Below are 13347 nucleotides of genomic sequence, written 5' to 3' on the forward strand. Positions count from 1 at the left end.
CAGCAACGGCAAATCAAAAATTCAACATTTTACCGAGCATCTAAAGGGACACAAGGACACAGCAGCACTTCGGAGCGGACGACTCCGGGTGGCTCAGGGCTTGCAGCTGGTGGAAACCAGAAAAGAAATGCCCATTCTGCCGGTGATCCTTTGATTGATCCTGATCACAGCGTTAGCATCGTTCACCGCAGATATTCCTCATGGCCTCCACCTCATTCCCATTTTAGCAACCGTTACTCACTTCTGGCTAATTTACCACAGCAGTAAACAACTTAGAGGGAAGGATTTGTGCACCACAATCTAAAAAGATGCTTTCATGCATTCAAACACCAAATTGGCGTTTTTGCACATAGATATTGTACAACCCGGTTTGTACCGCTAGTTCAGAGATTTGCTCAGAGATTTGTGAAGTCGTTCAATTGGAAAACCAAATTTCTGAATACAATCAACATGAATCCGTATTTGTATATTCTATTTTGATTTAGAAAGTATCGTTTGATGGGTCTATCGGCTACAAATTGATGTCTCTGAACTATAATAACAATAAGAATCTATTTTCTTGCACAATACTTGCACCGACACTTGATTTTAGCTACTGTCTCTTAAAGACCTTGAATGCTCTATTTGAATTCCATTCTGTGTTATAATACTAACGTGTGACAAACTCTTTGTATATGAAGTGAAATATCTATTATAGTGTTGGAAATTTTTTACATCACAGGTTAGTCCCTGTAAATCTGTTTTCTTATGCAGCTCTGCTCGCTGTTATAATGTGTTTACAACTTTTTTTCTCCATATTTTTCCATTTAAACTCTATATACCTCCTTATGTACACAAAAAGTCATTTAACATGGTAGAGAAAAGGAAACGGGTTTTCACCACAGTAGGACTTTTTTAAACTGCATGTTTTAAGATATCGATGAGATATTTCTCTGTTCTACTACTAATGTGTTTTTGCTACAGATTAACTCTGAGAAAAGGTTATATTGTTATTATATTATGTAGCCGGTGTTTCTTTGTGCTTACAAAATGTCTGTGTTAAATATACCTCAATAAAACTCTCTGAACTGTGATGTTTTCTGAAAAAAATTGTAGATTTCTTTTGAAGTATATCACTCCCAAAGCCAGCCCAAGACGCAATTAAATTAAATTTAAATGTATTTATTTAGCACCAATTCAGAACACGTCATCTGAAGGCACGTTACAAAGTTGATGCAATCAAATCATACAGACGGATTGGTCAAAACATTTTCTATCAAACTAAACCCTTAGACAGCATTCCCTCCTCCTGGATGAGCGTGGAGCCACAGTGGACAGCATTGTGTCATTTACTTTCAAGCAAACCCTCGTACCAAGCATGCATGTAGCGACAGTGGAGAGGAAAATTCCCCTTTAAGAGGAAGAAACCTCCAGCAGAATCAGGTTCGGTGTGAACAGCTTCTGTACGACCAACTGAGAGTTTGAGGGGACGAAGCAGAGGCACAACAAGATCATAGCAAACTAGACCATTTCTAGGCCTCCCAAAAATTCTTGAATTTTAACATTGTGGACCAAAGCATGACAATAATTTTACATTTATTTTGAACCTTTCAGCATAGATAAGATATTTTTATAAGATCGTTTAAATGTAACTTTAGGATTTCAAGGAATTGGCAAGTTTATATTATGAGAAGAATAATCTTCATTGTTTGATTGCTGTGTTGACACAGTTGCTATCCGATGCCACGTAATTAATCTTGACAAGAAGAGGCCCTATAAATAGGTGTAAGAAATGTCAACAGAAAAAAGCACATTATCTGACCAAAACTTCACTTATTATTGGTCCTGCATATTTTGAAATCCATCTTTTTCTCCTGAAGATGTTTAATGTTTTATGATGTCTGGAGTGGCCAAAATATATGCCTGTACATTATTGAGTCTGCTGCCCACATCACAGGGAGTCTTAGGTGGGTAGAGACAGCATCCTAAATAGAACCTTAAATTCCAAATGAATGATCTGTGTGGTTGATGTTGAATAGTATTGCTAAGATAATGAGACTGAATTTGCATCCAGAAATAGCAGAACTCAACCTAGAAAGAAAAATAAATCTGTAGATGAGAAGGATACACCACACAGCATCAGCTTGTTTCTAACTTTATTTTCTTTATTTTTTAAACATTAAAAAAATTGTGAAGACCCTTTAAAATAACACTTGTTAAAAGTTTGTCCTCTGTACTATTGTTCTGCTACACAAAACAATATATTTTAATTGTATTCTTTGTTTGGGAGACATGTTCTTACTGGTTTCTTGTCAGTAAAGACAGTTTGTTATTTCTGTCTTAGTTATATCCCTCTATTGCTAACTAAAGTAGGTTCAAGTGTTGCGATTTGGAAGATAGCTCTTTTGTCTTGGACCTTAATGTGCTATTTTGTTTCTTGATGATTTTAATGCCTATAGAAAAAAAAAATCCCAAGTCAGTCAACGTTTAGTGCCTGATGTTAACATTAAAGGTATAGTGGACAATTTTTTGGGAAATGTAGATAACAAATGCCTAAGTGCGAGACCGTCTAACCTGGTGTTCTGCTCCTAAGGGGATTGTGTAAAAAAAATCTCCCAAATCCACTCTGGTCTTATTTCTTTCTACTGAAGCCTTCCTCTTCTTCTCATAAACTTGGCAGACAGTTTGCTTCTTGGGACTTTTCAACGTGTACAGTGAGAGCAGCGGACCTACGATGAACGGCTAACCATGATGCTAACTGCTAAGCTAGCCGCTAAGCTAACTGGATACATAAGCACTGGAAACGAACATGTGCAGAAGGAGGAAGCAAGGAAAGATCATACACACTGGCGTTACGTGAGCAGGTTACAATTTTTGGCATGTGGAACAACCAATAGATAGGCCATACTCCCTGGAACTCGAAGCTGAAAATGATCATCCACTATAGGCTACCTTTAAACGGAGAAAACAAAATGAGGCCAACATGGAACCTGAAAATATTTCTGCCTATAACCCTTATTCTGTCTCCCGTAGCACCCTTGCGGTACCCACACATTATTGACCAACACCTACCTTCAAAGTTGACTGCAATTATGTGTCCCACAGACAATCCCAGATAACGTCCAAGTTTTGGTCTGCTAATAACAGGTTTTGTCACATACAGTATTCATTAAGTAAGAAGTAAAATTCAAAGCTAAGTCTCAGATGGTTTTGGTAACCTTTCTCACATGAGGTCCACATAAAACCAATACTTGACATACATGAAACTTTTAAAGGTAATTTCCACTGACCCATTATGCGTGCTATAGACATTCCCTCTGGCTCTCTTTTCAACCGATGCGTCCCCTAATAAATGTTGCCTTAGCTGCTGTTGTAAAATTCAGATCTTTCAGGTGGGAAAAATTTTGCTTTTAATCAATGTTTAAAATTTTTAAATCCATTAAAGTCATTTAAGCCAGCAAGGTGTTTTTACAGCTAAACGGTTTTGAAAGATGGCTGTGCTGCCCCCATATATGGGTAAAAACAAGAAACACCAGCAAGGTTTCTGCAAAAAAAAAAACTGTTTCCTCACACTTTGTTTTGTTAAGCCTTGTTTTCTCTTTAGAAGCAACATGTGAGTCTGACGCTAATCCTCTGCAGCACCTACAAGATCTGTTTTTTCACAAAGGAAGCAAAAGATCAGAGTGTTTTTCAGTCAGTCGATGGACAAACAGGATGCTGGTAACACCGTTCTGCCTGATGCTGAGTGAGTTCAATCACTGCTATGCCTTTTCAAAATTAATCAAACTTTACATGGCTTGTTTACATTTTTACAAATCACTGGATTATTAAATGTGCTTGATTGGTGGTATATTTTGTATTTGACGATCCTGCTTTCTCGTATTTTTTCCTCTTCTTTAATCTGAGCGTAATCTGGGTGTAATCTGAGTTTAATCGCTCATTATGTCATGAAATGATTACTTTTTACTGATCAAACTTTTTTGTAAGTATTTTTCTCCCACACACTTTTATTTCAAATTTTTTCCCCTTCGTGGTTACTTTTCTAGGGCACTTTCACACTTTCTGTGTCACTTCCTCTCTTATTTTTATTGTTTCAACTACTTCAAGTGCCTTTTATCATCTGCTGCTCGGTTAATTTCTTTTGTTCCTACCTTCAATGTTCTTTTCTGTTTTTAAGGTAACTCTTCTTTTCATCATTTCCTCTTTATCTCCAGCGGTATTTCATGTAATTTTTGCAAAATTGTTTGTAGTTATAATTTTGTCAGATATTAACAACCTGTTTCTTCACCCAGTTTTCCCTAAAGTTCCTTGCCTCCTTGCTCCCTTTGAACTGTCCTCTCCTCCTCTCAGCCTGTCTTCAGGTCAGCCCTGACCGCTCCCAGTTCTTCCGCTACGAATCCGTCTCTCTGACTTGTGAGGATCGCCTTAACGCCACCGGCTGGAAGGTGAGGAGGAGAACTTTAAGCCGCGGTGTCACTTCCTGCTCACCAGGCTGGGGTGCCACTTCCTCTGGCTCCACCTGCATCATCGGAAACACCTACCCAAAGGACTCGGGGGTGTACTGGTGCGAGTCTGAAGGAGGGGAGAGAAGCAATGAGGTCAACATCACCATAACTGGTACGGTCCATACATATTGTTTAAATCAGGAGGCATGAAACGTGTCAAACTCCACTCCATATAACTACCTTCCGGAAAAATGCTTCGGTTGTATTATATGATTTTGTTTCCTGTGCCATTATCAAGTTCTCCTTATTATTGTATTGCTTTGAACTCCTTATTTAGATATTAAGTGGTGTAATTAATTACTGAATAAAATGAAATGATGGTTTTCTTCTGTTTTTATAGCATCTCCCTGGAGTTAAAATTCTGGTTGCTTGGATTCAGGTTCTTACAGACTCACTGCCATACAGAGAACCACTATAATTTTCTTTAGCTGTCACTTTACACATGTCGCATTAATTGATACTGTATATTCTTCAGTGACGGTATCAAGGCATTAGTTGTTTGTACCTGTAATACTTTATTAGTTGGTTTTGCTGTTCTTTTTATATCTCTCTTTGCAGGTGTAGAAGCAGACTCTAAGGATGTTATTTGGCTCTCTCCCTTTCCTCTCATCTTTCACCTTTTCTCCCTTTCAGAAAGAAAGAAAGAAAGAAAGAAAGAAAGAAAGAAAGAAAGAAAGAAAGCCAGCTCAGCCTAGTGTAAATGTACAGCACATCCTAAGAATGATGGCTGAAAATATTAAAACAGCATGTATTTTTCCAAAGATCGCGCAGTGATTCTGGAGAGTCCTGCCATGCCGGTGTCAGAAGGAGCTGCTGTGGTTCTCTACTGTAAAGCACAGACAAACCGTTCCCAGCACAAATACAACTTCTTTAAAGACGGCCGCATCATCAGGAGCAACTGCTCAGGAGAGATGACCATTCTCAGGGCTTCCCGATCCGACGAGGGACTCTACACCTGCAGCGCCTCAGGGCTTGGAGAATCAGAAGGAAGCTGGCTGAGAGTATTAGGTGATGGAAATGATCAACAGATTCAGCTTAGTGAGGAGAATCCTTTATACTCATATTATGTTTGATAAATGGCAGGTAGTCCAACATTAGCATTAGAGCACCATATTAATTTCAGACCTGGTCTCAACATATGTCTGCATCCTGTTTGAAGTCAGGACAATGCAATGAAATAAAAAAATTTTAAGGTTTACTTATTTTTATCTTCAGCACCTCTGCCAGCGTCATCTTCAGCCTCGGTTTCCTTCACTGCTTCCAGACTTGTGTGCCACCTGATAGTGGGAATACCTTACCTGTTGTCCACCATCTTACTTGGACTCATTTACAGGGACAGGAAAAGAGGTAAAGCTACCCTCCTGAGTGTCTATGCAGTACATCTGGTGTTCTTATTTCCACTGTTTCAATTAAGAAACTTTGACACCTTTTAAAAGTCAAAAAATAGAATTAAAGAACAGTCTGATGTCATCAGCATATAGGATAATCAGAAAGTACTTTTCCATACAGTGTGGTCATTAATTAGAACAACGTTATCACTTCAAATGATATAGTGACTACAGAAACATCTTAATTTTAACCTTTTGGATCTGATTTTCTCAGTTTTTTGTGTTTGATATCTCCAAGAAATATCATAAACATAAGGAGAAATAAACAAAGTGAAAATCAGGCACCAAAGAGTTGTATTACATATTTTTTCTGTGTTTTTTTTAATGATTTTTAATTTATAGACCTGGATCATGCTTGTTACATATGTTTAGTTTATTTTAGGAAAGAGATATATAAATACATGAAGTGCCAGCTAAAAAGCCAAGGGAATAAATTGGAGTAAATCAAAGTCAGTTAACCCCCACTGTTGGCACCAAGACAGAAGGTCAAATACTCAGTTATGGCCGCAGTGCTTTATTCTAACCAATAGCTGTTAGTCACTGGCTGGTTTAGCAATAGTGGCACCTTTCTGTAAGGAAGTGGCTAGTTCATGTGGTTGATTTCTGAAAGTCCGAGGCAGACTAAATTTGCAGACTATTTTTTAAACATAAATATGTGGCGGTTTCCTCAGTCACCATCTCTATGTTTTTCTTCACAGCTGCTCGGATAGTTGCGGAAAAGAGAGAGAATCATGATGTTATCATGCGGCTTGAGTGAGTCAAATGCAGCAGCTGTCGACCTCAGAGAAGGTCGTCTGAACCCGACCTCATGAACTCAGAGAAACGCTTCTGGAGTCCAGAAAGATTCTGGACTACTGTGGCGCTCAAGTAGATGTATTTATTTATTTGAATCGCTTTTCTATCAAGATCGTATTTCATCCAAGAGTTTTTCTTTACAGTGAAGCATATTTCAGATACATTACCATTGATTGTGAAGAGGACAGGAAAAAGTTGCTCATGTGTGTCTTTTAAAAAAAAGTGTGCTTTTGGTATCAAAGCTGCTGTCGTCAGCTTTTTGTCCGACGGGTTGCGCAGAAGGGGGTTTCTTCCACTATGGGCTTTTCCTGTAACCTCAGCTTGTGTGTTTTTTTTCTAGTTGCTTTATTCAATTCTATAAAAAAAAATAGTATCATTATTAATGATGTGGTGATTGAGCCATTTATTCCTCTGAAGGTCAGCTGTGGTTAGTTAACTGGAAACAATGTGTGGTTTGCTTCTCAGAAGACAGGATACTGTGCTAAACTCGTACGTGCAAATAGGAGCGTTAAGTTGAAAACCTATCATACTGAATATAGGACACACCTACACTTTCTACCCCTAACACATGGATGAGGTTGGGAATGACAGAGAGTGAAAGAGTGTACACATAATAGGTGTTATAGGTGTTCACAAGTGTACAAAAATGTGAATGTATAATAAGAAATGTGCTGGTCTAGTAGATCTCATAGTAAAATATTTTCTGTCATTGTAAGCTGAGGAGAAAAACTATTACCTTTTACAACAGTGCTGTAAATATTAAAAAATACAAATAAACACTTTAAAAAATGTGCATAATTCTGTAATTCTGCCTTTATCTTACCTTCTGACTATAATACCCCCTCTGACATCATTAACCCGTCTAAGAACCTTCTCTGTAATTCTTCTTTTCAGACGTGCCAACATGCTCCATCCAAAGGATGCAAGCTTGCATGAATGGTGTTTCGTCTAAAAAGCTGAGAAGTGAAGGATTTTACCCACTACAGAGAGACAGGAGGGTCAAATTAGGTTTAAACTGTCTTCCTTAATTAATGTACAATGCAGTTGCGTGAACCGTCGGACCGTTCACATGAAGTCCATTCATTTGTGGTAATAGACACCTCAAAGGGCATTATCCCCCTTATATCACGGTCACTTATGAAATAAATAAATATTAAATCAATTATTAATACTTTAATGTTCTTTTCACCGTTAAAATCCTACGTTTTCACAAGAAGCGGCTGAGAGAACTGTTTAATATCTCTTGTTGTGACGCATTGCAAAGGTAACTAGCTTCAACTGTCTTGCCGTTACCAGCTAGCGTGTGAGCTAGCCCAATAATTTAGAGAAATCAGGCTATGTGGTCTGAACTTTTTAATAGGTGTCTTATAATAACCATTATACCATGGTCTAGGCCAGGGGTCTGCAACCTGTGGCTCCAGAGCCGCAAGTTGCTCTTTGGACCTTCCACAACAATGGCTCTTAACAACTCTGGCTAAAAATGATGAGGAACTTTCTGCCGCTGCCCAGTCAAGAGGACTCCAGCGGTTTGGTGGACAGATGGGCTTTCCACAGCGCTCCAAGGAAGTACAGTTTCTCTAAATAACAGAACCTGAGTTCTCAGTTTGTTTAAGGTCTTCAGCAGGGGCCCAGCCTTTTCTGAGCAATCTGAAATGGGTAAAAGTAAGGGATGGTCGACCGGGCGGGTCAGTACTCCACGAGTGAAGCAATGAATGTACATATAAAAGAGTAATCTGTAATAGTTACAGCTCTAGGCTAACTTTGTCTTTGTTTAATTTTTTACCAGAACTTCTTCCGTCTTAGTATTTATGAAAAACATGTTTACGTAAAATTTGAATTGAACTATAATCTTCTACATCAAAATATGCGTAAAAGCTATTGGAGGGTACGCAAAGGGGGTGGGGGGGGGGTGTATTTTGTGTTTGATACATGATTCTATATACTTTTCTCCACTATGTATCTGCAATGTCGAAGGTCTTAAAACTAAGGATAAGCCACTGGATGACAAAGGTGAGTCTAAACAAATGCAAAAAACAAACAGAAAACAGTAGAAAACGTCAGAAAATCTTATTCTGATGTATTTTCTGTTCAAGTTTCTGTCCTGGGTTGTGTTGGGAGGTGGAGGCAGATAAAAGGCTAGTAGACCTGTATTAAGAATCTTATTGGAACCAGTTGTGGAGTCTCTGCATTTGGGGCCATTGAGGCCAGGCACCACCAGATGTCACTGTGGAACTCTGTTTTTAATAATCAATGGGACAGAATCGTATTTCGTAGGATAATATTTAAAAAAAAAAAAGGCTGATTTCCTTACCAATAAGATGCTGTCAAAAACATGTGTGTCTATATATCTCAGTCTGCCAGAAAACTGACAAGCTCAGAGGCTAAATCCTCCCCATTGTTTCTTTAAATAATGTACATCTGAAATCCCAGTGCACATGACCAACACGCTCTCAGTAGACAGCTGTGGGGCACAAATACTATGGCCCCAAGCTCAGATCGTCCAATCAAAATGCTGGAAATGCACACGTTACGTTTAGGTTCTGCTGGATAGTGTAAGACAATACAGTGTTGGTTGTCGTTGCTGGATCATTGAAGTATTGACGTGAATCTTTTCTGTTCAATAAATTAACGTTATGATTGAGCCTTTATTTGTAATTTTATGGATGAAAATGAAATTACCTTTAGATTATATAAAATGGTATTTCTGGTGTGTTTCATTTAAAATTGATCAAAGTCAGGTTGTATTAAGCACAGAAACATGAGTTGTTGCTAACAGGTGTTGAGTTTTTGTGCCCCACTGAACTTATCATGCCAGAGACGCCGCTGGTAACCAGATCTCTGTAACCAGATCTCTGTAGTTTCCCTTCTGTCGATCTGTTTCTCAACAGATCAGTCAAGCCAAGCTCTGACATGGAGCACCTTGCTGCAATGATTGAAAGGAGTAATACTTCATGACCTTTTGAGTCAGCATATTTAAGATGAAACAGAGCACACAACACGCGCCACACATGTTGGCACCTTGAAAGGTGAAACAGTCACTCCTTATTGTGCAAACTAAAGTTTTTTTTTTTTTTTTTAAGACATCTACACCTCTGACTTTAATGCTGTTAAGAATGTGTGAGTGGAAACCTCACTCCCTGTTAAGGTGCTTGAAACATCTACCCCACATAACAATAGTCAACACATTCTTCATCAACTATCTGCTTGCAGGCATGTACTGTACATGTATGATTACTACCATTTGTAGCCCCAGGGCACACCGCACACAGCACTAATATCAAGCCGCCTCAAGAGGATTTAGCTACTGAGCTTGTCAGTATTCTGGCAGAGTTAGATTTATAGACAGATCTTTATAACATAATTTTATTGGTAAGGGAATCTGTCTTTTTTACAATATTGCTCTATAAAGAACGACCCTATTCCACTCAATACTGTGAACATAGAGTTCTGCTGGGGCCAGGGCTAAATTTTACAAGCTTACAGGCAGTGTTTCTGTTTAAACTTGTGGCAGAACCAGGATGTGATCATTATATTTAGTACAATTTACAACATGTGTGTTAATTAACAGATGGGACAAAGGGATTGAGGAATTGTTATATTGATTAAGTAATTAAATATCGGCATTGTGGCAGGCTCCCGGGTGCTGACGGATTCAGAACATCCTCAAAGTCAGCCAGATGTCTCTGGAAGGCAAAAGTTACTGAGTTATTCCTTCTAGAAGTCGGCTAGAGATGTCAGTCATGCTTCCAAATTTCCTGTTCATCACAGGCGAGGGCTTAGGAGGAACTTCGCTCTCAGACTTCCTCCTGTTGTGCATCAGCTGCTTTCCCTTCGACGCCTTGGTCATTTCCACGTTGTTTTCTGTTCCTCCTCTACCTGTGAGAGACACATCATTAAATTTATGTCAACCATTTCAGCTCGGATTAAAGCTTTAGTCAGAATAAAGATCAAGAGAACTCCTTGATTTGAGGATAAAGTTAGATGCCACAACTTTTAAGAAAAGCTTTAGGAATTTCAGAAAATAAACCAATTTCATTAACAAATATCAATACTATTTTGCGTTCAAAAAGAAGTTAGAGTTTTACCTTTTTTCCATTTATACAGGCAACAAAGTAAACCAGCAACAAGTACGCCAAAACTGAACACTCCAAGACCAATCCCCACCGCTTCTCCTGTTTCCATGATGCCTGGAAAGATGTAAAGGTGACAGGTCAAGGGTCAATTTCTAGAGATGTCATTTTAGGAAAGGTGGGCAGAGGAGAGACGCCATCAGTTCAGTGATGGCTGTGGGGTAAAAACTGTCACTGAGTCTGGCAGTGTGTCTTTAGAGACCAGTACCGTCTGCCAGAGGCCAACAGGGTGCATTATAAGCATATTGCTTCTGCCAATACTCCCTTTTCAGACTGTTTTAATTTATGTTACATGGACATATATACTGTCATTTATTATATTGTTATTATCTGCCAGAGGCCAATATCACAGGGTCAACAAATGGTGAAAGCGTTGTGTAGAGTCATTCACTATGCTGTAGACTCTATTGTTAAATTTAGCTCCAGATGGGATAAAGGAGGACATGCGATCAGAGAGATCAGAGAGAAAATATTCTGATTCTGAGATGCTCTGTCAGGCTATCTGGTTGGGGAACTTTCTGCCGCTGCCCGGTCAAGAGGACGGACAGATGGGCTTTGCTCAGCTTTCTAAGGAAGTGGAGTTTCTGATGGCCTTTTTTAAATGACAGTATATGACAGTCGTTTAAGGTCTTCACTAATATTAAAAGTAATTTGTAATTTTAAATCTCACTTATTTCAATGGATCCCTTCAATACTTTCTGCCAGAGCGGTCAGTCTTTAAGATAAATATTTTCAGCCATGATTAGAATTTCATCATGTAACAAAATATTTATTGTTTGCAAATGCTGAGATTAACACTCCGGGGTTGAAACGTTGTCTCTGGTCTCCATTTCTAAGCTAACCACCACCCCAGTCTGCCACATGCAGCACTGACGAGGCGTGCTGCTACCGGACCTCTACCACAACAATGGAGCCTACACCGCAGTATAAATGCAGCATTCACACATTAGAACAGAGTTTTTTTTAAGAGGCTGCAGGAAGATACTCACGGTTTAGCTTTGGCCTTCATCAGCTCCCAGAGCAAAGGCTGAAAATCAAGCACACATTAAAATCAGCTGCTTACAGATCGCAGCCGGTTCAACGTCCAGTAAAATAAACGCTTTCCCGTCATTTTCACCGCTGCTTGCAGTTTTCTTTTATATTTTAAACTAATTAACCATTGATGCAGAGAATAGTTTGCTTGAAAATATTTATAAACAGTCAAAGTGCTGAAGAGTAGCGTATAATCGGTACCTGAGGACTCCAGGGACTTTTACTTTGGCTCATGTTAATGAATCATAGAGTCAATTTATGGCTCAGTCCAAAGGCCAGAGAAGAACATATTCATACAGCTCAAATATCCTTAATAACACACAAATGCACCAAAAAAAAAATAATTTGTGATGTTTACAATGTTAGTATTTTACCACAGCAACTACTGCTTGATTATTTATGAAGTATTGGGTATAATGTGAATTAGAATATTGTAATATTTGAGAGAAAATATCTGAATATAATAATATTTTTTTCAAAGTACAGCTGCTGCTTCTACGGATATAAAGGACCTAGTTGAGGTTTGGCCTTCTGATCAGGACGTCCCACTGGGAGGCGACCCGAGGGAAGACCCAGAACTCACTGCAGAGATTATATGTCTCGTCTGACCTGGAAACGCCTTGTTTCCAGGTCAGACAAGCTGGAGGGTGCGGCTGAGGAGAGGGATGTCTGACATTCCCTCCTGGACCTTTTGCCCCCGTGAGCCGATCTTGGACGGATGGATTTTCTAAATTTTAATATGTAGGGGTGTCCCGATAACAGTTTGTTCCAGACCGAGTACAAGTATGAGTACTTTAGTTTACATACTTGTCGATTCCATGTACTGATACTGAGTGCTTAATAAATTGGTACTTAAAGATCACAGATAAGTTAACAATATCAATGAGTACTGAAAACGACTGACCATCAAGGGCGATGACATCGGTTAGATCTCCCATCATCTTCTCTCCTCATTCAGCAAACAGCCTCTTGGTGTACAGCGCCACCACCTGGTATAGAGCGGTATCTAGCCTGTACCGTAGCCCAGGAGGAAAACTGGTATTAAATCAGAATATCACCCTGTAGTTTGGATCTTATCGTGACCAGATCTCTAGTTTCCCTCCTATCCGTCTGTTTCTCATCAGACCAGTCAAGCCAATCTATGTCGTCGCTACAAAGACTGATAGGAGTAATACTTTATGACCTTTGAAGTCACCATCTTTAAGTGTCCACGGAGCACACACATACAAACAAAACAAATATATAGTGTTACACTGTTCTCTTTTCAATGTCATTGAGAGTGAAGTTAATCCAGGATTACCCAGAGACAGTCACAGAAACATTGTGACTCAGCCATCAGATCTAAACATAAACCACCGTTCCTGTTTTCTCTGCTCCCCATTACCGCTGAATCTTTGCACACCTGCAGGACGTCACACCTGCGGCACACCTGTTGGCGCGCTGACAGGTACGACAGTCAGTCCTCATTGTGCAACAGTGCTTTCACTTTAGATGGAACAAAAACACTCACCGATGCAG

General features: G+C 39.2%; 1 long non-coding RNA gene across 1 annotated transcript; it reads right to left on the reverse strand.

Annotated features, from left to right (window-relative positions):
* Positions 1–10244: 10244 nt before the first annotated feature.
* Positions 10245–11878, reverse strand: LOC118559052. The gene is made up of 3 exons (XR_004928617.1): positions 11787–11878; positions 10753–10854; positions 10245–10543 (listed from the first exon to the last, which is right to left on the reverse strand). It is a non-coding gene; the product is annotated as an uncharacterized LOC118559052 (long non-coding RNA).
* Positions 11879–13347: the final 1469 nt, after the last annotated feature.

The sequence above is a fragment of the Fundulus heteroclitus genome, unplaced genomic scaffold (genome assembly GCF_011125445.2).
Source record: "Fundulus heteroclitus isolate FHET01 unplaced genomic scaffold, MU-UCD_Fhet_4.1 scaffold_211, whole genome shotgun sequence".
NCBI lineage: Eukaryota > Metazoa > Chordata > Actinopteri > Cyprinodontiformes > Fundulidae > Fundulus > Fundulus heteroclitus.